Source organism: Mesoplodon mirus (assembly GCF_964341445.2).
Source record: "Mesoplodon mirus genome assembly, chromosome: 6".
Classification (NCBI taxonomy): domain Eukaryota; kingdom Metazoa; phylum Chordata; class Mammalia; order Artiodactyla; family Ziphiidae; genus Mesoplodon; species Mesoplodon mirus.
Window position 1 is genome coordinate 27,349,827 of NC_138982.1, and position 24,181 is coordinate 27,374,007.

Here is a 24,181-nt window from a genome sequence, read left to right on the forward strand (position 1 = left end):
CCTCCAGCAACAGTGGGCACAAGCCTTGGATATTGAACCAGTAATCACAAACTTCACCCTGGACCAATGACAGGCTATTGTTGAGACCAAAATGCTCAGCATAGAAGACACATTATGTTACAGAGAACATGCTGGAAGCGAGAGGTTCCCTCAATCATAAGAAAGTGGTGGCAAAGAGGACAGGATTCATGGACCTCGAGATGATCACACTAAATGATGTAAGTCAGACAGAGAAAGAAAAATACCATATGATATCACTTACATGTGCAATCTTTTAAAATGATACAAATGAACTTATTTACAAAACAGAAACGGACTCACAGACATAGAAAACAAACTTATGGTTACCAAAAGGGAAAGGTTGGGGGAGGGATAAGTTACGAGTTTGAGGTTAAGCAGATGCACACTACTATATATAAAATAGATAAACAACAAGGTCCTATTGTATAGCACAGGGAACTATACTCAGTATTTTGTAATAACCTACAGTGGGAAAGAATCTGAAAAAACTGAATCATTTTGCTGCACACCTTAAACTAACACAACATTGTGAATCAACTATACTTCAATTAAAAAAAAAAGACACAGGATGTGGAGTCAGATAGACCTAGTACAATCACCAGCTTCATTATCTTCTAGCTCTGTGGCCTGGGTATATATTTGAGGTCAGGATGCCTCAAGGCTTGAGACAAGGATTAGGACATATCTAATTTATTAAGGGCTGACTCTCAAGTAAAGCCTATAAGAGAATGAGAGGAGGAGGAGGACTGAGAATGGGAAAGAGAGCTAAGAAAGGACCAGGTTTCTGGTGAAGCTTCACCTCAACCTGATCCACAGGGGCCTCTGGAGGGTGAACCTCACTGTAGAGTTGTCCTTGCCTGAGGTCACAGGAGCTGGCTTTCACGGGTTAGTCACTGCCTCTGGCTCACAGGTGGAGGGGAGGATTAGGGAGGGTGCTAACCTCCTGGGCAAAGCAGCTCCCGTTGCTGAGGGCAATTATTTGAGGAGGGAACCTCTGTCAGTTCAGCAGCCAATGCTTGGAGCAGGCGTGGGATGGGCCGACAGCAGTCTGGATCCAAGCCGGATATGGAAATCATACAGGCCATAAGCGCAATATAGATAATTACTAACTGTGATGAAAGAGTACCTGTGTAGTACCCTGGAGCTGAGGCAGATAATCTAAGGAAGATAAACTTGAAGACAGTGGGGTTCAGTTCACCAGAGAGCACAGAAGGATGCTGGTTTGGCTGCGATGGACAGGGGTTGGGCTGCCGGGCAAGCAAGTGGCCTCCACTCTCGGGAGTGTGAGGTGCAAGTGGGGCCAGATGAGCAACTGATGCTGTGGGTGCGGGTGCAGGAAATATGCGGGCTGGCGAGAGGAGGGGAGGAGGGGAGTCACGTAGGGGCTCTGGTTTCAGGGTGAAGACAGCTATGGGAAGGTTACGGTGAGACTAAGGTTGCAGGTTTACACAGCGACCGTGTCTGGGGCTCGATGCGTGGCGGGCAGGCTTCAGCAGCCGCCCTGACACTCAAACCTCCCTCCTCCAGGACCACTCTGCACGGGCAGGAGAGCATCTTCCTCCCGCAGAGCCCCCTGGCGCCCTCTACTGGAAGCCCGTTATCACGGAGCACGTGTCAAACAGCTCGCTCAGAGCCATGAGGCAGCAAATCAATAACTGACCTAGCAAAGTAAAGGCGATCTGGATGGGGCACCAACAAAAACCCACTCTGTACAGTTTTCTCCTCTAGAAAATAGGAGTAACATCTAGTATATTTTTGTGCAGATAAAATATTTCTTTCCAGTGCATGACATAGGATAAGTACTCAACAAAGGGTATCAATTGTCATTCATATTGTCATTACCGTGTGATGACAAACTATGGAAAGAAATGGTGGGTTGCTCCTCTCCACTGCTTTTAAAAGTGCCAAGCATCCAGGTTACCTCCAGCACTGCTAAGAAGAGGGCTAACTAGAGACCAGTCTGCCCAAAGCAGTAGATATGAGATTCTCCTTGGATTTCCTACCGAGTCATTTAGTCCCGGTAGGATCCCCTGGGAAGGAAAGTAAAGCTGTGCTCACCTTTAGCAGATGAACAGAACAGACTGGTAAAACTAAGTCATGCTCCTAGAAGGTGCCATACTAACCAGTACCTTCTTGCTGTTAAACAAAGCTCACACGGTTTCTAGAGGGCATCCCTGGCTGTCTAAAGGTTTATCCTCACCTGTACCTCCTTCACCACTTTTAATCCATAGTTTATATTAAGAGGCCATTATCAAATTTATAGATACATAGATGGAAGGGAGAAGTAATATAGATAGATGTGGGATAAAAAGAACATTAAGAGGACACGCGTTGCCCAATAGGAGCAAAACAATTATTCGTTGATTTTTTTTTAGTCCTATTAATTATATTGCCATGATGACAACGCTTTTTGAGCTTTAACTCTGTGCCAAGACTGTACTAAGCATGGGACCAGAGTCATCGAATCATCATAACAACCCTATGAAGTTGGTGTTACTGTTACTCTCATTTATGGGATGGGGAATGTCAAGGGAGAAAAAGGACTCAATCGACATCACACAGCTATGTGAGTAAATGCTAACCCAGATCTGTCTGCTTCCGGAGGCCATGCTCTTCATTACGACAGTGTATCTGAATCCGGGACATGTGGCCTTGAAGTGTGGCTTTCTCTGCCATTCCCTGGCTATGTGAGCAAGTCACTTAACTCTCCAGGCTTCAATTTCCTCATGAGCAAAATGAGGACAATAGTAGCATTTCCCATAGGGCCACTGTAAGGATTAAGGGAAATAATACTGTAAAACACCTGGCAGGGTGATGGCTATGCAAGTGTTCAATACATAGTAACTGTGGCTAATATTAACAATCATCATAAATAAACTTAGGATGGTAAAAAATCCAGACTCAAAAAGATTTTGCCAACTTTGCCTCATGGCCCACACTAAAATTATGATATTTCTAGGAATAAAGGCAAATGCTTGCACAGGGATTCTAGAATCAACACGGTACAAGTATAAGACCAGGCTCAATGACAAAGTTAAAGGAGAAATTCATTTAACAAATATTTATCAGTTGCACCTACATTTTTGCAGACACCATGCCGCAGGCTGAGGACACTGAAGGAAACCACAAAAATAAAATAAAATCCCAGCTCTCATTGAGCTCATGCCTTTGTGGGATATGCAAAGGATGAAAAAACAAATAGGTAAAAGCAGAGTCTGTCAGATAGTGCTAAATGCTATGAAGACAAATAAATCAGAGTATTGGGATAATATATGGGAGAGGGGGTGATCAGCAAAAGATTTTCTGATAAAAGGAGTCAGAGATGTGAGTGAGTGTGGGCATGTCAGAAGGAAGAGTGTTTTTTTTTTTTCTGTGTAAAAGTTTGGTTTATTTTTATAATTAATTGAAGACATATTTTTAATATTGAATAATCAGAAAAGTTTATACAATCGTCTAGAAAATGCTTACCTTTGTTTCTAAAATAATTTAGTTGATTTTTTCCTTATTCAAATTATCCCCCATGCTTAGTGACACCTACCTTCTCAGAATTTTAAACCTCATTTGTATCCTAAGAATAAGTACTGACAAGACAGTCACTGTATGCTACCTTTTCATAGCATTGGTAAAGATGTGGTCTTGCCTTGAGTCAATTTTCAGGTTTACTACAGAATTCAGATATCAATTCATTATCAGCCTTCTATAAGCACAGATAATTCAGAATGGAGTGTATTAAGAGAAACAGTTTCAAAATGTTCTAAAAACCACAAAACTTTAGAAATAGGTCACAGATCATCGTTATAACCTTACAATCACCACCGTTTTATAATTATCAGAACGTTGATCCTGAATTAAATGCTACTTCAGCCACCTACAAAGGATAACTAAGTAACCAATCTAATACTGACAGTGAAACTTTTCAATAACTGGTATACTTTCTTGAGGGAAGATGGTTTTAATTAGAGGGAACTGCAAGTCACAGGGCTGGAGGTGAGAGTTCTGGGGCCATGCTGGAGGGACAGGAGGGAGGTAGGGTACCTAGAAAAGACCGAGGGGAGGGGGAGGAGTAGGCGATAAAGTCAAAAAGAAAGCAGGGGGCTTCCCTGGTGGCGCAGTGGTTGAGAGTCCGCCTGCCAATGCAGGGGACGTGGGTTCGTGCCCCGGTCCGGGAAGATCCCACATGCCGCGGAGCTGCTGGGCCTGTGAGCCATGGCCGCTGAGCCTGCGCGTCCGGAGCCTGTGCTCCGCAACGGGAGAGGCCACAACAGTGAGAGAGGCCCACATACCCTAAAAAAAGGAAAGCAGGATCTTTCACATCACAGTGAGGAGCTTGCAGGCCATGGAGGGGATTTTGATTTATGTTCCAGCCACTGCGGGGAGAAGAGACTGTTGAGGAACATGGAGGGGCGGGGGGTAGTCGTCTGTGCAAGAAGCATGATAGCCTGAACTACAATGGGAGCAGTGGAGTTGGTAAGAATGTGTTGGATTCTGGAAGAAATTTTTAGTTTTAATTTTTATTTTTTAAGAAAAGTTTGATATATTTAACAGTGGTAAGAAACAAACTTCTGTTTATCAAAAGACATTATTCTTTTAAATTGAAGTATAGTTGATTTACAATATTGTATTAGTTTCCGGTGCACAGCAAAGTGATTCAGATATATATACATATCTGAATGTGTGTGTGTGTGTGTATTCTTTTTCAAATTCTTTCCATTTTAATTTTTTTAAAAAATCTTTATTTTATATTGGAGCATAGTTGATAACAATGTTGTGTTCTTTTAAAATAGAGCCAATAGGGTAGCTGATGGTTTAGATAGGCAATGAAAGAGAATGGGAAACACCAGGATGACTTCAGGTTACTGGCCAAAGCAACTGAAAAAATAGAGTCTCGTTTAATGACATGAAGATTAGGGGGTGGGAGGAGATTTTTGGTGGGAAGGTACAATCAAGATTTGGGTTTTGGGTATTAAATCTGGGATGCCTACTAGACATCCAAAAGAAGACATCCAGTAATTGGCTCTATATGGGTCTAGAGTTCAGAGGAGAGAGTTGGTCTAGAGATACAAAGGTGAAAGTTCTCAGTTTATAGATTTAAAACCCTGGAACTGATAGGATCACAGGAGTGCATGTGGATGGAAATGAGGACAGGTTTAAAAGGGAGTCCTAGAAAACTCTGCTGTTTAGAGCAACGGACAGGATTGAAAGGTTCTATTGGGTACAACAAAGGAAAAGATGCTATTTAATTTTAAATGGAATGGATTGCTTCCAAAGAAAATGGGGTCCTGTTCCATGCTCACAAGGAGCCCCAGTTGACAGCAGTCAGAGATACTATAGGGGTTCCTCTATTGGATGGGAAGAAGGGGTAAGTGACCTCCAAGCTCAAAGCCAGATAATTGACTAGGAATCCAGAGAGATCTTTAGTTAACGGCCTACACTTAACATGCTCTGTGGCCTTAAGCGACTTGTGAAACTTGCTTAAGCCTTCAGCTTCCTCACTGACAAAATAAAGGAGCTGGATAAGATATTCTTTATAATTCTCTCCTGACATCTAAAAGTCTGTAATTACCGGCTATCCTTTTTTGTGCTATTTAACTCAGATGTTACACAACCCAGCTATAAAAAAATCCAAAGTGATTTAAGAAATCCAAAGGGTTGCTGATTTGCTCAAAATTAATTAATTAGATTCTTGGAATCTGACAAAGCAAAGCCTTCCCAGGTAGGTCCTGAGTTATCTTTGCCAGAGCACCTGTTCACACTTACATTCAGAGTTGATACAGCTATATTTCTGTGATAAGCCATGTCAGAGCAAGGAAATTTAGCTCAATTCAAACAATATGAGCTTTGACCATGAAAAAAGTACAGTACTGGATGCCTTGGGACATGGGAACAGGCCTTCTGGGCCCTTACAATCTAGTTCGTAGATGGCCAGAGAAACACTTCTAGTGAAGAGGAGAAAAAAATGACTACCCAGAAATATAGAGTGATGGATGCAGGAAATCCAAAGAGGAGATCGACCGTGTGTTGGAAAGGTGGACTTAGACAGAAAAAGCCAGTGTTCACATTGGGGCTGGGAGATGAATAGGGTTTCTAGGCACAAGGAATAATAGGAGCTTTGGAATCAAATAGGTCTGGGTTCCAAACCCAACTCTATTAACTACTAGCTGTGGGCCTTTGGTAAGATTCTTCACTCCTAAACTCAGGCTAATACCTTCCTGTTAGGGTAGTTGTGATGAAAAATGTGATAATCATATGGAAGATAATACCATACCTGGCATCTGAGAAGGAATTAATAAACCCTAGTTATTAACATGTGGGTAAAGAAAGTGGTCTTGGAATCCCAAGGAAGATACAACATGAATAAAGTTCATGAGTCCCATATTCCCTGACCTTGACCTGCTCGCAACCTTTCTTTCTCTTCTTATTCTGGCTACTTTCCATCAGGACTGTCCTTGTTATCACATGGAGCTACTTACCAAGCCAAGTATAACTTATATTAAAACTCATATTCTCCTACATTCATTCATACATCACCCAAACAAATTCTGCCCTATCTACCTAACACTTGTGCTATTATTTGCCTCTACTTTTCCTTATCTTATCCAAGTTCTCCCTTAAATACATTTATTTGATTAAAATATTTTATATCACGATTTTAAGTGGAAATCCAACATGACTTTCCATAAGATGAAGAGAACTAAAATGTAGATGCAATCTGAAACCCATTTAACTGAATTACAGGTACTGTTGTCTGCCATCGTCTTTTGGGTCTGGGGCCCTACTGGCTATGTGTTAAAGAATGGGGGGAGGGAATGGTTAACTAGCAAGTGTGGACACAGGGGTTAAAGATGTGTTCACATCAAACTGAAGCCTTCTTCTCCTAAATAAAAGTACTGAAAGACAATTGGGAAGAGAAAACTTTCTCACTGTGTGGTTCAATATTACTTAATGTTACATCTGTATAGTGTGCATATCAGCAGGGGTACAGAGCCTTTGAGAACCACTGTCTTGGTTCCCACCAGCCTGCTTTCTCTGCTTGTCACAATCCTTCATGACTTTCATTGCTCCCTCGAGCACCACCTCCTCCATGGAGTCTCCCCTGTCAGAGGTAAGCTCTCGACCTTTATATCAAAGTACTTGGGGTTCAGAAAACCCATTTGGAAATACATCACACACTTCCTCATGACCTCTGTTCTATGACTGTTATACTGGCAATCTGCTCTTGCTTTTTAAATTACTGTGTATGTTTTTTTTACACCCTCCCCAATATAAGTCATTGTGAATGCAGAATCTATCTTTGCCACCCATGGTATCTCGCTCTGACACACCTTGAAAATGGTAGGTATGGGACAAAGTATGTAGAAAAGTGTGGTCAATGGAAGCATCAAGTATTATGGCCATATTGGAGAATGGAGATAATCTAGATGAAGACTAAGAATATTGACATTAACTAGGTATTTTTGAAATAAAAATATTTGAATATTGGGTAGTAGGGAAACGTCTTGCTGAGATGATTTTGGTTGCATATGGCTGTGAAAGAGGAAGCTGTCAGCAGTAACAACAAAGTCATCATGTTTTGGGGGTCCAGCAGGAACGGGGCTCCATCCAGTTGCTGCTGTCCAAGGAATCTACTGCCAGAGTCTTGCCAAGGTCCTTTATTTGCATCTCTCGTTTGACTCTCTGGGAAACGTGAATCACTCCTCTTTGGACATGTGTTTTTCTTATTACTTTTTTTACCAATAGGTACATGAAACTCAACCTGCTGCAACATTAAAGCAGCCATTTCTCAACATGTCAGAACCCACTTCAGTGGAATTTCAGGAGTAGAAAGACAAGCTTGAAGAAAGCAACATGAAAAGCACTGTATTACACAAAAGAGGGTAAAGTATTCAAATGAATCTTCTCTCCTCTTAGACTTCACATGAAATTGGAAGGACAATTGCATTACTTTCTACTAAGCCCTGTGTAATAATCAAGACATGAATCATCACAGAGCTAGGTGGATATAATTTTATTTTATGCATTTGGGTAGTGTCACTTTAGAGAAAATAAGATCATGGGAAAAGAAAGCAAGTAGAAGGAGAAAGGAATCATAATTGAGAGCCTAGTGCCAAGGCCATTCCTTGCCCCTTTCCCTTTTAAAAGCTGATGGCAAATCTCTTCACCCACAGAATGTAAGAGGTTTTCTGAAAAATAAAAGATACATTCTAAAAGGGACTTTTGTTAGAACAGGAAGAGATCTCAGAGATTGCCTAGTTCAAACTCCATACTGTACAGACAAAACAACAGAAGACCAGAAAGGAATGTAAAATATCCCAGATCACTCAGTCACTTTTGGCAAAGGGAGGTCTGGAATGCAGGTCTCCTGAGCCAAATCTCTAGCCTTGGCCTAAGCAGTGCTTCCCCCCAAGGGGAAAGTGCTTCCCCCCCAAAGCTCTGAGCAGAGCTCAAAGTCTGAAGTCTTCCCTCCATTTCAGCCCAGGCTGTAGTAATAGTGAGAAACAGGAGTGTAGTGACACAGATGACAACTCATGAGATACCTGCAGCTCTTCCACTAGTGGTTCTGCGGGTCCTTAGCAAGCATGTCGTTCCATCTGTGACATCTCTCCTTGACACCTGGAGTGAACAGGCAGCACTTACTTCCCTCAGGTCTCATGCAACCATTGACTATGCATGTCCCTAAGCAAAGCTGCTTTTTGTTTGGAATCCAGTAGACAGTAGACAGGGCTGTGCTTTGTACTGAGAGCAGACATGAGGACACAATCGTTTGTTTACTTCTGCAAGGGAATTTCAACCTCTTGGAGAATTTGAGACAGTTCACATGACTGGGTTGAATGTTTTTCATTGGAATAGCCAATCTCTGGGTAAGTGTTTAATAACCTCCTAAACTGCCAAAGGTTAAATTAGCTTTGCTTGCAGGAACACACTCTGTTTTCAAATGGTTGAAGTCTTTTCTTAAATATATCAGCTTTCCTTTCTAGATGAATATACTTCCTTGACCTCAGGAAATATAATGACATTGTGCCCAAGACATACAAATTATTCCTCCTAAATGAAAAAAGCACATTTTAGTGATTTACTTTCATTTGTAAATGAACTTCGAAACACGGAAGATATTGGTTTGCTTGTGATGGCAATCACAATGAATCTTTTAAGTAAAAAAGGCATACTGCTTTAAATACCAAAGAAAAAGCTATTGACAAAATACCTAAGGTAAGGGGTTGTAAAAGTATAAATATAGGTACAAGGAACATATATTTTATTTTTAAATAAAGAAATAAGTGTGTGTGTGTGTGTGTGTGTGTGTGTGTGTAAGTCTTTTCTTTAAGGAGCCATTTCCCTACTATTGCAAGTCTCAAAGGACTGAGTAAAAAAATTGCTTTGCCCAAAGCAGACCTGTGCTTCTAGTTCCTGAATAAGTACGGAAAAACACCCCTAAGGTCCAAAAAGGTTGAAGATCTCATGTTTCTTGTTCCCTTGCTTTAACCCTAAGTTCCTCCAAGTGGCAAATTCAATTCCATTTTTCCCATCTCCCACTCATAAAAAAAGATTCTAGTACCAATTGGGAAAAACAAATTTGTCTTTGCAACTAGGATCAACTCCAAGTAAAACAGGAAGAAGACCACCTTCCCTATGAAGCCTCCTTTGACTTTCCTGGAGCCCACGGATCTCTCCAACCCTTAAACACCTTCTACATATGTGTGCAGCTCTAAAGTGTCCAGCACTGAATTGTTCTCTTATTGATTTCTATGTGGTTCTTGCAAACTTCTGAAAATAAGGATTGCAATTTCTACTTATTTATGGTTTGTTGTACTCAATAGTGTATCAATGCAGACAAGCATGTAAGTCAGATCAGCTTGATTGAGAATCACACATCACTTTTTTCAATCTTTCAAGTCCTTGAAAACATACGTCCAGAGAGAGTTAGGGTGTTAATTTAACTACAAAGAGAGAGTGAATTTATTCTTTGGTACACCCAGCAATTTTTTTAGTTCAAAAAGTTTAAATTAAATTTTAATTTATTTAATAAAATATTCACAGTATTTTATTTTATACTGAAAATGCACAATAGGAATAAAAATAATGACATCTGAAATATTAACTGTGAACTATCTGACAGTAAATACAAAAAATAAAATATTCCCTTATGAGTAAAAATGTAATGTAGAACTTTTCAAGCTAGTCAACTTTTGCACTGTTCCTTTCTTGCTACATTGACAAGAGGAAAAAATGACTAATTTTCTTAAACTGCGATTGAATCTTGAGAAATTAATATCTGTAGCATTTCACATATAATTCTCTCAACTTGCAGAAAAAGCAGATAAACAGGCAAACAAGCTAGAGTTTTATTAAATTCACCTGTAACTATTTTCTTATCTTAAAAAATCTTAGTAGAATTGCCAGTTGATATTAAGTACACTGAATATCCTGAACTACCTGTAGAAAAAAATAATTTTGACATCCGTATCAATTACATTAAGATCTCATGCAAGACAACCTTCCCCCATCTTTGGTATCCAGAACACATCATGGTGGTGATGAGTATTATATGTACTTTTTTACATTTTTGATGAAAAAAGCCATTAGGTACATGAGACAGCTCTTCATAGCCTTGTAGACACAACTTGGCATATATCAGGGCATACAAATTGTCATTCATAAACTAAACGAGTCCATTTACACATTGGACTTGTTTTGCCACTGGCATAATTCAGCTATTTGTGCATATTGGTAGGAAAAGGGACATAAAAAAATACATCCCTGCAATGCCTATTTCTGAGAGTCTCAAAATACTTCATAGACATCAACAGATTATTTTAATATATTACCATAAAGTAATTAAGGGAGAAGCATTAATAATCTCTACTTTCTTAGATATGAGTATTTGGATATAATACTGTAGCCAAAGATCATTTAAAATGTCCAGGAGTACTTCTCACTTCTTATTTGAATATGCCTTTCTGCAGCATCATTACAAAACAGCTTTCTTCTTGAAAGGCTTCTTTGGCAGATGTGATACCACATCTTCCTAGCTCACCTCTCACCCCTGACCATTCCTTGTCTTTGACTGTCTTCTCTCCTGTTGTCTACTCCTCTATTTCTTTATGTTCCCAAAGGTTCAATTGTTGGCCTCTTTGGTTACATCCTTATACACCTCCATCTTCACTTTAGCTGACACTCAAATGCTCCCTGCAAGACCAAACTTCTTCATGGAATTTCAGGTTTGTATATTCATCTGTCTGCTAGACCTGTCAGCCTGGATGTAACTCAGGTATCTTGAATCCCCATCTCAAAAACCACACCCAAGACTTCTCTCAGCACTCTCCTCCCCCATTTCTCTTTCTTACTGTGTTTTCCATCCAAATGTCTCCCAAATTATCTGCCATTATCTGTCTGGTTTCCCACTCTAATCTCCAACTCCATATTCAGTTCTAATTTTACCACTTGTCTTTCCCCCTGAAATTCACCTGTAAGCAGTTTTTGGCAGGAAAGAGCTCTCTGCAGGAGGCCCCTTTGTATTGTCACTAACCTAAAACAAGGCACCCCCATGCTCTACTCATCTCTGGCCCAAGCACACCTTTCCAATCTTTTGATCACACAATACCTTGTCTAACCTGTTGGTTCTTTCCGTACATCAAAATAGAAATGAAGAAAAGTAATTAACAGATGACCAGATCTCTTCCCTAGCTTCCCCTTCAGTAATCTCACAAACAAACTGTGTGAACAAGACAGCATCTAAAGAAAGATCACAGGACATCAACAAGCCTGTACACAGTGGGGAATGGTGATGACTCCAACCCCCAATCTCAGTGAGTAACTGAGATTACTTCCCTTTTTCTTTACAAAATTTTCATGGCTGAGCAGAATCCTGGGAGATGGTTTTGGGGGGATACTGAATCGACCATCTCCCCAGATTGCCAGCATTCTGATTAAAGGCAACTTTCCTTTCTACCAACATTTGCCTCTCTTGGGTACTGATTTTTGAGTGGCGAGCAACTGGACCTGAGTTTAGTAGCACACCCTCTGGGTGATTCAGCTAAAACTGAGGGTGATTTTAGCCCCCAGGGAACATTGGCAATATTTGAAGACATTTTTGGTTGTCACAGAGGGGTAATGTTACAGGTATCTAGAGGGTATAGACCAGAGATGTTGCTCAACATCCTATAACACACAAGACGTCTCCCCTACCACCTAACAACTAACTCCCTGGCTCAAATGTTAATAGTGCTGAGGTTGAGAAACCTGATCTAGATTAAAAACTGACCTTGACATTATCCCCCCAACTTAAAATCATTTCAAGGATGTCTCAAGACTCAAGCTTCTTGAAAGCCCATGAAAGTCCCTGCAGGGCAGACCCCAGCTATCAGCTCCAGCTTATCTCCTGCCCACGATGACTTCCTCTTCATGCTTTTGCAGCATCAGTTTGCTTACAATTCTCCACCATACATTTTACCACCTTTGTGCCTCTGCTCATACTTTCCCCACAACCAGGAATGCCCCTCCCTCCCTTCTCGTATGCGGTTTTCATTCATTCTTTAAGACTTTTCCCAGAGGTCTTTCCTGACACTCTTCCCCATCTCCCCAATTCTCAGACCAGGGTCAGGTTAGATGCCCCTTCTCTGTCCTCCCAGAGCATCAGTGGGGTGGTTTTCAAATTATTATTATTACTATGTCCTCTTTGTTCATGTACAAGGTTGGTGTTTTATCAGGTTTCTCTGTACTCCTGTGCCTGGCTCATAAGTAATCAATAAAAATGTGTTTAGAGTTTGGGATTGGCATGTACACACTGCTATATTTAAAATGGATAACCAACAAGGGTCTACTGTATAGCACAGGGAACTCTGCTCAATATTCTATAACAACTAAAATGGGAAAAGAATTTGAAAAAGAATAGATACATGTATATGTACAACTGAATCACTTTGCTGTACACCTGAAACTATCACAACATTGTAAATCAACTATACTCCAATATAAAATAAAAAGTTAAAAAATATAATTCATTTAAAAATTTTTGTTTAAATGAAGTAGAAGAGTTAAGTAGAGACTGTATTTACCCAAGGATGAGCATTTTACTAGCATAAAGTGTAACTCTTTAAGATATGTTTCTAAGTTCTCAGAAAATAACACACCTTGCCCCAAAGTAGTAGTACATAAGCAGAAATCTCCTAGCCACACTGAAATATATCTATTGATTTGAATCCCTGCATTAAGCATCTTAAGATCAGGGTCAAGTCTTTGTATTCTTTGCCAAGGAATATATCAAAGAATATGACTCATTAACTATTAGTTGAATATATGAATAACCGAGTGGTGGGTGGGTAGGTGGATGGGTGGATCAATGAGTGGATGGATAGTTTAGACACTATATTCTCTTGATCTCTTTATGATCACCTAGTTATTAATAGGGCCAGGAAACTCTTATTGTATCTCATTACTTGGTCTACTTGTATATATATTTGTCCTCCATTTCGACAAGCCTTAGGATGACCAAGTGCAAAGACTTGGGAGTATGTGAATGAATAGTTCATTATTTTTGAAGTTCATAACATACCTTGGTTTCATTCATGGTGCCTGAAGTGAAGATCTCTTCCAATTTTCCTTCCCAATTTGTTCTCTCAACCAATTTAAAATGTTTTGATTCAATACTTTTAAAATTTATTTTGCCCAAAATACTTATTTTAAAAAGAAAGAAAACCTGACAACCACTTGCATGATGATAATGGGTTTTTTTTTAAATTGCCTTTAGAACTCTGTCTTTCTTTCTTTGTGGAATAGGGTGCCTTAGTTTAAAACTATCAATTTGCAATCTCAAGTCAATTGGTAGTAGCCAGCTATGAGGGCATCTGCCCTCTAAAATTGTCCCATTATAGAGAGGGATGAGCTCCACAGCAATGGTATCTGGTGGAATTTCGTTTCCAAGACAAATAATTATGACAAAGAGGAGAGACACAGGCAGAGTAACAGCCTCAGTCCACAGTAGAATCAAGTCCCTGGAATGCCCTCTCCTACCTTCTTTTATTTGGTTAATTTTCATATATCCTCTAAACATGAGCAGGGAGACCATATAATTTATCATGCAAATTGGAGTATATTTAACAGTCAATGGGAGCAATAAAAATAACTAAATTATATAATTTAAAAAATATTTAATTAACTACAGACTATTTGGTTTTAATATGTTGGTGAACCAATAAAAAGTTCTATTCAATAAATATTTTCAAAATAAAATTTTCTAAAAAATAAAAATAGCACATTTCTTGTGTAGTAAACACCACCAAAATACTTCTTCATTTCCACATTCTGATAGTTGTACTGATTTTATCAGAGACTGTTTTTGATTGTAGAAAATATACACTGAAGTTGCTAGGAATTTTTTTTTAAAAGGCTTGTAAAGCTCTATAAAATTTTACAGAAATAAGTTTAAAACATAAGCAGAAAAAATATTTATGCACATATTTAGGGACTTTAAACAGGTTCTTATCCATAGCATTATTTGGAAAATGCATTTTTTTCAATATGGTCCTATTATTTCTTTTTTTTTTTTTTTTTGTAAAATTACCTGCAAACTTCTTCAAAGACACATTTTATGAATAATACATAAGAAATCGTGGACATTTCAATTGGCTCTTTTTTTTGGGTACACCATAAATTTTGTTTTAATTGAAGTATGGTTGATTTACAGTGTTTTGCCAATCTCTGCTGTACAGCAATGTGACTCAGTTTTACATACACACATCATTTTTTTAATATTCTTTTCCATTATGGTTTACCCCAGGAGATTGGATATAGTTCCCTGTGCTCTACAGTAGGTCTTTGTTATTAATCCATTCTAAATGTAATAATTTGCATCTACCAACCCCAAATTCCCAGTCCATCCCTCTCCTTTCCTCCCTCCCCCTGTGGCAACCACAACTGTTCTCTGTGTCTGTGAGTCTGTTTCTGTTTCATAGATAGGTTCATCTGTGCCATATTTTAGATTCCACATATAAGTTATACCATATGATATTTGTCTTTCTCTTTCTGACTTACTTCACTCAGTATGACAATCTCTAGGTCCATCCATGTTGCTACAAATGACATTATTTCATTCTTTTTTATGGCTGAGTAGTATCCCATTGGATATATATATACCACATCTTCTTTATCCATTCATCTCTTGATGGACACTTTGGTTGTTTCCATATCTTGGCTATTGTGAATAGTGCTGCTATGAACATAGTGGTGCATGTATCTTTTTGAATTATAGTTTTGTCCAGGTATATACCTAGGAGTGGGATTGCAGGGTCGTGTGGTAGCTCTATTTTTAGTTTTCTGAGGAACTGCCATACTGTTTTCCATAGTGGTTGCACCAACTTACATTCCCACCAACAGTGCAAGAGGGTTCCCTTTGCTCTACACCCTCTCCAGCATTTGTTATTTGTAGACTTTATAATCATGGCCATTCTGACCAATGTGAGGTGGTACCTAACTGTAATTTTGATTTGCATTTCTCTAATAATTAGGCACACCATAAAATTTTTAAGTGAAAATGTATTCTCTCTATAAGTGCTAAGGTACCTGGCAAGCAAAAAGCAAATCATGCTACATGAAGTATAATCTCAATTTTAATACTTTTAAATTGAAACTTGAAAATATTCTTATAGATATTGGGGGGTTTGTGCCTTCATTTGTATAAAATATGTCTTTGCCAGACATTTTTATGTGATACATCAAGTGACATATATATATATACACTAATATGTATAAAATGGATAACTAATAAGAACCTGCTGTATAAAAAAATAAATTAAATTAAATTCAAAAATTCCAAAAAAACCAAGTCATCTCTATTATGATTCTTCTGAATGTATAGAAAAACTTAAATACTTCAAAATATATAAATATATTCAATCAAAGAGGAGTACCAAGAAAACATTTTTCCCATAACTTAAGATATTTCAAAATGCAATTACAAAAGTCCAAAATTAAGTCTTTTATACCAGTTGGGCTCTTGTTATTTAATTTGTTCAGTTTCTCCTTTTGTGAGGATCCAATTCAATATGTTCCTGTTTGCAAGCATTAACTGCAATAATTACAGTTTGTTGCATATCCAAAATATGAGTATTTTTGCCACTCCATTCTTTGAATACTTTGACTCTAAATTTGTAACTAATTTTGAACCAAATGCAAACAGAATTTGAAGTGTACTCTGGTGCTTTTTCAGCAAATATGCATCTTCTGGTGGTCACATGGTTAGTGACATGTCCATAGTCTCCATAATGGATTGGAAATATCAACAAACTTTTTGTGCAAGTTACATGTTTATCATCAACTTTTTAAAAGAAGTATAAATTTGTACCTAACATCTCATTAAATATTCATTTCATTCTTTTCTCTGTTATTGCTGTCAAAGGAGTTAATTCCAAAATAAAAATATTTTCTAAACCATGCATATAGTTGTACACTTAAACCATACAGTAAATGATAAAAATACTATAGACTACTCTCTATGGAATAGGATTGCTCATCCTCTATTTTCTGTACACATTTCCAAACCACAAGCAAAATTTCCCCCATTTCCTTCTAACCCCAATCACTGGTGTCCCAGCTTTGTGAGTCTGGCACAGAAGAAGGTAGCTGTGCCTAGTCCTTGAGGTCTGAAAGCTTTTTGTTTTATCAGCAAGCACAATACAGGCAGTCTTTGAAGAGAAGTTGAAGCTGGAAAGGGTTAGGAATAGAGAGATGGGCTGGTCATTGTCTTTCAACACTTAAGCACAAGTTAAAATGAGAAATCTCTTCTTTGCACCTGGGTCTCACAAACTAATAGACCTGATTATGGCAGACGTGGCAAGCAAAACAAAAAACTGTCAAACTCAAGCCAGCTCATTTTCATAAAAAATAATAAAAGCATGTCCTTAAAAAAAACCTGGATAGATGTTAAACCAGGATGAATGGCAGGACAACATGCAAAAGCAGGGACTGCCCCAGGCAAAACCAGGACACACGGTCACCCTTCTCATGAAGCCTGTTTGCACTTCCAGCCCCAACTCAGGAAAGACATTTCTTTTTTTTTTAACCCGTTATCCTAACTCACTAATTTGGTGCAGGAGATATGTTAATGAAATTGATATTGTCAGTTTTTATCTTTAAAATTACTGATGAATCCATCCATCAAAGCCAATGGGTTGACCTCCCAGTTTGTTTTATTTTGTTTTTAGAATAGAGAGGAATTTTAATGAATTGTTTTCTGGGAAACATAAATTAACATCCAATGGCCTTGTGTATTTACAATCAACTTGTTATTCCCCGAATAACAATGTAAGTGAAGCATTTAAAGGGAAAACAGAATGGAGCCTAGTGAAGAGAAAACTTGTGTTTTGATGTGGGAGAGTTCAGATATCCTGTACTTATTCTGTCTTGTACTGAGGACTCAATGGATAGTATTAGTATGGATAGCTCTCTTCAAGGCCCCAAGAGACTGCTGAATCAAGGTGTGTGGCCCAGGAGTGCTGACATAAAAACTGAGATTTGAACAAGGCATCCACTAAGGACAAACCAAGGGGAACTGTGCTAATTGTAGCAGCTGGTCAGGTGTTGTATTAAGAAATGTTAGAAAAGTTTATATTCAATTACCACCCCTCTGTCACTTACTAAAATCCTTTAACATTGCTAAACCAGTGTTCTTATCTGTAAAAAAAAACATGCTAATATCCTCAGGGGAGAGAATATGAGATTAAATAATACAATGGCACATAATTGGCCCTTAAACAATATTTGTTGAATTTTAAATGTTGAAAACTAATTAAATGGAAACAAAGAATTGGAGAGGAATAAAATAAACACATTATGATAAAAATATTGTTAGCAGCAAATGCGTATCTAATAGACATTTTAAGAGAATAATTGTTAATTATATTTTCACTTACATACTTGAAAATATCCCAGTCTTTTGTTACTCCTAACCTAAGGGTACAAAGTTAATTAAATAGCACAGCTTTAGGGGTAAAATTTCACCAATAAAATTTCACTGTACAAGTTAATGGTTTGGGGAACTTCATGCCTCAAAGTTATTTGTTTATTTTTTGTTTTTTTGTTTTTAATTTATAGGCCAAACTACTGTTACAATAGACTATTATTAGTACATACTGCAGGGGTAAATCAAACCTGTAACAAAAATTAGTTGATAAAGATGAAGCTGAACTGACATTACTTTAAAAGTTTAAAAACCTCAAGTAAAATTGAAAATGATCATTAGCTAAGTATAACACCTATTATACCCTGACAGTAAATCATTCTTCCAGAAAGGAAAAGAAATGGGAATCCCAACTGTCTGTAATACAAGCTTTGCAACTTTCCTTTGGTGCCATACTGTTTAGATTTTCACTAAATTCTAAAAGCATGCAATTTTTTTCAGAATATAAAATTTTAGTAAATGTTATTCATTTAATAGATTATTATTAATTATTCCTGAATCATCTTTAAAAATAAATATCTAAAAATAAAAATCTACATGTTATTTGTGCTTACTATTTGATCTGTATATATTTTTGAACCACATTTAGCAACTTCTCAAGATCGTCTTTTATATCAAGCTGATCCTTGGGGGCTTTTTCTACTTTATTTATTTCTTCACTCATTTCCTCACCCATTTTTTGTTTTGTTTTTATTTTAATGTGGAAACTGATTTTTTTTTAACTGAAGTATAGTTGATTTACAATGCTGTGCTAATTTCTGCTGTACAGCAAAGTGACTCAATTATACACACATAGACATTCTTTTTTTTAAGATTCTTTTTTATTATGGTTTATCCCAGGAGATTGGATATAGTTCCCCATGCTATAGACCAGGACCTTGTTGTTTATCTGTTCTAAATGTAATAGTTTGCATCTACTAACCCCAAACTCCCAATCCATCCCTGTCCTTCCCCCCCTCCACCTTGGCAACCACAAGTCTGTTCTCTATGTCTGTAAGTCTGGTAAACTGATTTTATTTTTAATCCATTATTTGTATGTCTGAAAGAGGTCTCATACTAGTTTCTGGAATGATGTAAGAAATAAATTGATTAATTAGTTTTCAAAAAAAAACCAAATCCTAGTAATTCATGGAATAAGATATTATATACTTCAGTTTCACAATAAAACTATGTACTAAGGTATTCATATCGTAGGAGTTTATAGCAAAACAGTTTTAAAGGAGATCCTACTATGAACTCTATTATTAACTGTGGCTCTAGATTATGAAATTAGCTGAATAAAACCAAGTTCATCAGAATAGACAGGACTACTCACTTTTTAAATGAAACAGTAATATTATATCACACACTACTTTGCCTTATCACCACAATGTCATTTGTCAATAAGACTCTCAGTGATTTGCATATTTTACTGAACACAGCCTTGTTTATGAGAATGAGACAATCCCCTATAACTAGAAACTTTCAGTATCCACTGCTGAGCAATTCAAAAATATATATATGTCTTTATTACATAGTTTTTAAATTTCATGTAAGACTATAATACATTATATGTATATGCGTATATATGTATATATATACGCATATATATACATGAATTGTTCCCAGAAATGAATGACTTAAGCACACTTCTGCTGCATGAATTGCATGAATAACAATTTTTATCCAGCAGCTACAAGAACTTTTAATATTTCAAGCTGAGAATACGTATTTACAAATTTGAGGGAGGGACTTTTGTTAGATGATTGAAAAGTCTGCCTCTTAGGACGTGATGTCCTTTGTTTCTCATCATGACTTACGTAATATTAGTGAACTGCTTCTATAATGAAGGTTTGTTTCTGCACTGACATTTGTGGAACCTACTGTTCTAAAACCACCCTGTCAGATGAATAAGAGAGGGTAGAATTTAGCTCAGATTAACACATAACGTGATTTATCTCAACCTGATTAGCAATGAATAACTATCAGACAATACATTAGTAGGGAAACACAAAAAGACAATGAATGCAAGACCATGCAGCATGGTAGAAGTTAAATATTTGAAGAAATAGAAAATATGAACAGACCAACCACAAGCACTGAAATTGAAACTGTGATTAAAAACCTTCCAACAAACAAAAGCCCGGGACCAAATGGCTTCACAGGCGAATTCTATCAAACATTTGGAGAAGAGCTACCACCTATCCATCTCAAACTTTTCCAAAATATAGCAGAGGGAGGAACACTCCCAAACTCATTCTACGAGGCCACCATCACCGTGATACCAAAACAAGACAAACATGTCACAAAAAAGAAAGCTACAGGCCAATATCACTGATGAACATAGATGCAAAAATCCTCAACAAAATACTAGCAAACAGAATCCATCAGCACATTAAAAGGATCATACACCATGATCAAGTGGGGTTTATCCCAGGAATGCAAGGATTCTTCAATATATGCAAATCAATCAACGTGAAACACCATATTAACAAACTGAAGGAGAAAAACCATATGATCATTTCAATAGATGCAGAGAAAGCTTTTGACAAAATTCAACACCAATTTATGATAAAAACCCTCCAAAAAGTAGGCAGAGGGAACTTTCCTCAACATAATAAAGGCCATAAATGACAAACCCACAGCCAACATCATCCTCAATGGTGAAAAACTGAAACCATTTCCACTAAGATCAGGAACAAGACAAGGCTGCCCACTCTCACCACTATTATTCAAAATAGTTTTGGAAGTTTTAGCCACAGCAATCAGGGAAGAAAAAGAAATAAAAGGAATCCCAATTGAAAAAGAAGAAGTAAAGCTGTCACTGTTTGCAGATGACATGATACCATACACAGAGAATACTAAAGATGCTACCACAAAACTACTAGAGCTAATCAATGAATTTGGTAAAGTAGCAAGATACAAAATTAATGCACAGAAATCTCTGGCATTCCTATACACTAATGATGAAAAATCTGAAAGTGAAATTAAGAAAACACTCCCATTTACCACTGCAACAAAAAGAATAAAATATCTAGGAATAAACCTACCTAAGGAAACAAAAACCTGTATGCAGAAAATTATAAGACACTGATGAAAGAAATTAAAGGTGATAAAAATAGATGGAGAGACATAACATGTTCTTGGATTGGAAGAATCAACATTGTGAAAATGGCTCTACTACCCAAAGCAATCTACAGATTCAATGCAATCCCTATCAAACTACCACTGGCATTTTTCACAGAACTAGAACAAAAAATTTCACAATTTGTATGGAAACACAAAAAAACCCGAATAGCCAAAGCAATCTTGAGAATGAAAAACAGAGTTGGAGGAATCATGCTCCCTGACTTCAGACTATACTACAAAGCTACAGTAATCAACACAGTATGGTACTGGCACAAAAACAGAAATATAGATCAATGGAACAGGATAGAAAGGCCAGAGATAAACCCACACACAGATGGTCACCTTATCTTTGATAAAGGAGGAAAGAATATACAGTGGAGAAAGGACAGCCTCTTCAATAATTGGTGCTGGGAAACCTGGACAGCTACATGTAAAAGAATGAAATTAGAACACTCCCTAACACCATACACAAAAATAAACTCAAAATGGATTAAAGACCTAAATGTAAGGCCAGAAACTATCAAACTCTTAGAGGAAAACATAGGCAGTACACTCTATGACATAAATCACAGCAAGATCCTTTTGGACCCACCTCCTAGAGAAATGGAAATAAAAACAAAGATAAACAAATGGGACCTAATGAAACTGAAAAGCTTTTGCACAGTAAAGGAAACCATAAATAAGACCAAAAGACAACCCTCAGAATGGGAGAAAATATTTGCAAATGAAGCAACTGACAAAGGATTAATCTCCAAAATTTATAAGCAGCTCATGCAGCTCAATAGCAAAAAAAAAAAAAAAAAAAACAACAAACAACCCAATCCAAAAATGGGCAGAAGACCTAAATAGACATTTCTCCAAAGAAGATATACAGATTGCCAACAAACACATGAAAGAATGCTCAATATCATTAATCATTAGAGAAATGCAAACCAAACCTCTATAAGATATCATCTCACACCGGTCAGAATGGCCATCATCAAAAAATCTACAAACCATAAATGCTGGAGAGGGTGTGGAGAAAAGGGAACCCTCTTGCACTGTTGGTGGGAATGTAAATTGACAGAGTCCCTAGGGAGAACAGTATGGAGGTTCCTTAAAAAACTACAAATAGAACTACCATATGACCCAGCAATCCCACTACTGGGCATATACCCTGAGAAAACCATAATTCAAAAAGAGTCATGTACCAAAATGTTCATTGCAGCTCTATTTACAATAGCCAGGACATGGAAGTTACCTAAGTGTCCAGCAACAGATGAATGGATAAAGAAGATGTGGCACATATATACAACGGAATATTACTCAGCCATAAAAAGAAACGAAATTGAGTTATTTGTAGTTAGGTGGATGGACCTAGAGTCTGTCATACAGAGTGAAGTAAGTCAGAAAAGGAAAAATAAATACCGTATGCTAACACATATACATGGAATCTACCAACAACAACAAAAAATGGTTCTGAAGAACCTAGGGGCAGGACAGGAATAAAGACTCAGATATAGAGAATGGACTTGAGGACATGGGGAGGGGGAAGGGTAAGCTGGGAAAAAGTGAGAGAGAGGCATGGACATATATACACTACCAAATGTAAAGTAGATAGCTAGTGGGAAGTAACCACATAGCACGGGGAGATCAACTCAGTGCTTTGTGACCACCTAGAGAGGTGGGATAGGGAGAGTGGGAGGGCAACACAAGAGGGAACAGATATGGGGACATATGTATATGTATGACAGATTCATTTTGTTATAAAGCAGAAACTAACACACCATTGTAAAGCAATTATACTCCAATAAAGATGTTAAAAATAAAAAAAAAATCATTAAGGAGTGAAGATTGGCACTAGCCGTTATTATTGTTTGGGACACTTTGTTGCTGTGGGGTCACTATCACATTAACTGTGCTCATATGATATATCTTTACTTCTGTAATATTAAAGCAAAGCATAACTTAGAATCCCAATAGTTTATAAATCTTATTGATCATTTATTATAAAAATTCAGCTCTCCAAACATTCTCTATTGGCCATAGGAAAAGGTCTAAGTCTTTTTTATGGCAGGATAGAGCCCTGTTACTTCTCCAGGTTTGTTTTGTGCCATAGTCAAGACTTATCCTCCTGCACTTCTCTATGCTGTCATGTTGGTCTGGCCTCAACAAATTTGCTCTACTTGCTAGAACACTCCCATACTTTTATCTTCCAATGCCCCCTATTTAGGGTTGACTTAAGAATCACCTCCTTGAAGAAACCGATTGTGTCACTGCCTTTGTTTCCCACTGTACCCTGTGCTTACACATACTTCTATTGAGACAAGCTGGGACCTGGGACCTGGGGCCCTTTGTTGCAGTGCTTGCACCTGGACAAACGTTTCCTTGACCAACAGAATATAAAGAAACTCTAAGGGACTAAAAATAACTACGTGCATGCACAGTAGGGGCAAGTTATGGACAACAAGATACAAAAAGACCAAAAGAACTCGACTGCCACTTCTGAAGAGCTGGGAGCAAAAGCAGGGTGTCAGGAACAAATGCAGGGTGCTGCGCATGCCCCCTGCACACAATACCACCAAAGAGGTGGGCAGACCACCTAAGTCACCCTTCTGGCCGGACCCCTGGACACACCCCTACCCTTACCGCATATAAGTAACCAGCTTGACCATCCCTGACTCGGGTAGCAAGCAACGGAATTGTTACTTGTTTTCGCTCCTCCTTACTGCAGCAGGGGCCCCAATAAAGCCTTGCCTGAGTTTCTTGTCTGGCCTCTTAAAAATTTCTATTGACTGGGGAAGGCCAAGAACCCTGGTCAGTAATACTATTACACTGCTCAGCAATATACTGCCCCTGTTCGTGTACTTATTAATTTTCCTATACTGGATGTTAAGTGCCTTAAACATTGGAATGGATACTTGTTCACTCTGAATCTCTATGATTGATCTGTATGTCTGGCACATGGTGAATACTCAATAAATGTTTGTTAATTGGAAATGAATAAAAAACTATTGCCTGTTTGGAATTACTGAATGAGCCGCTGATTCAATAACTTTTCCAATACCTTGCTAAATAGTGTCTAAACACTGCCTTTGACACATAAAACCCCTTTCAAAAACT

General features: G+C 37.9%; 1 protein-coding gene across 1 annotated transcript in view; it reads right to left on the minus strand.

Annotated features, from left to right (window-relative positions):
- Nucleotides 1-24,181, minus strand: part of KCNH8 (potassium voltage-gated channel subfamily H member 8) — a gene marked incomplete at both ends in the record, with an annotated part of 347,867 nt that overhangs the window by 268,428 nt on the left and 55,258 nt on the right. The gene's annotated exons all lie outside the window — the stretch shown is intronic.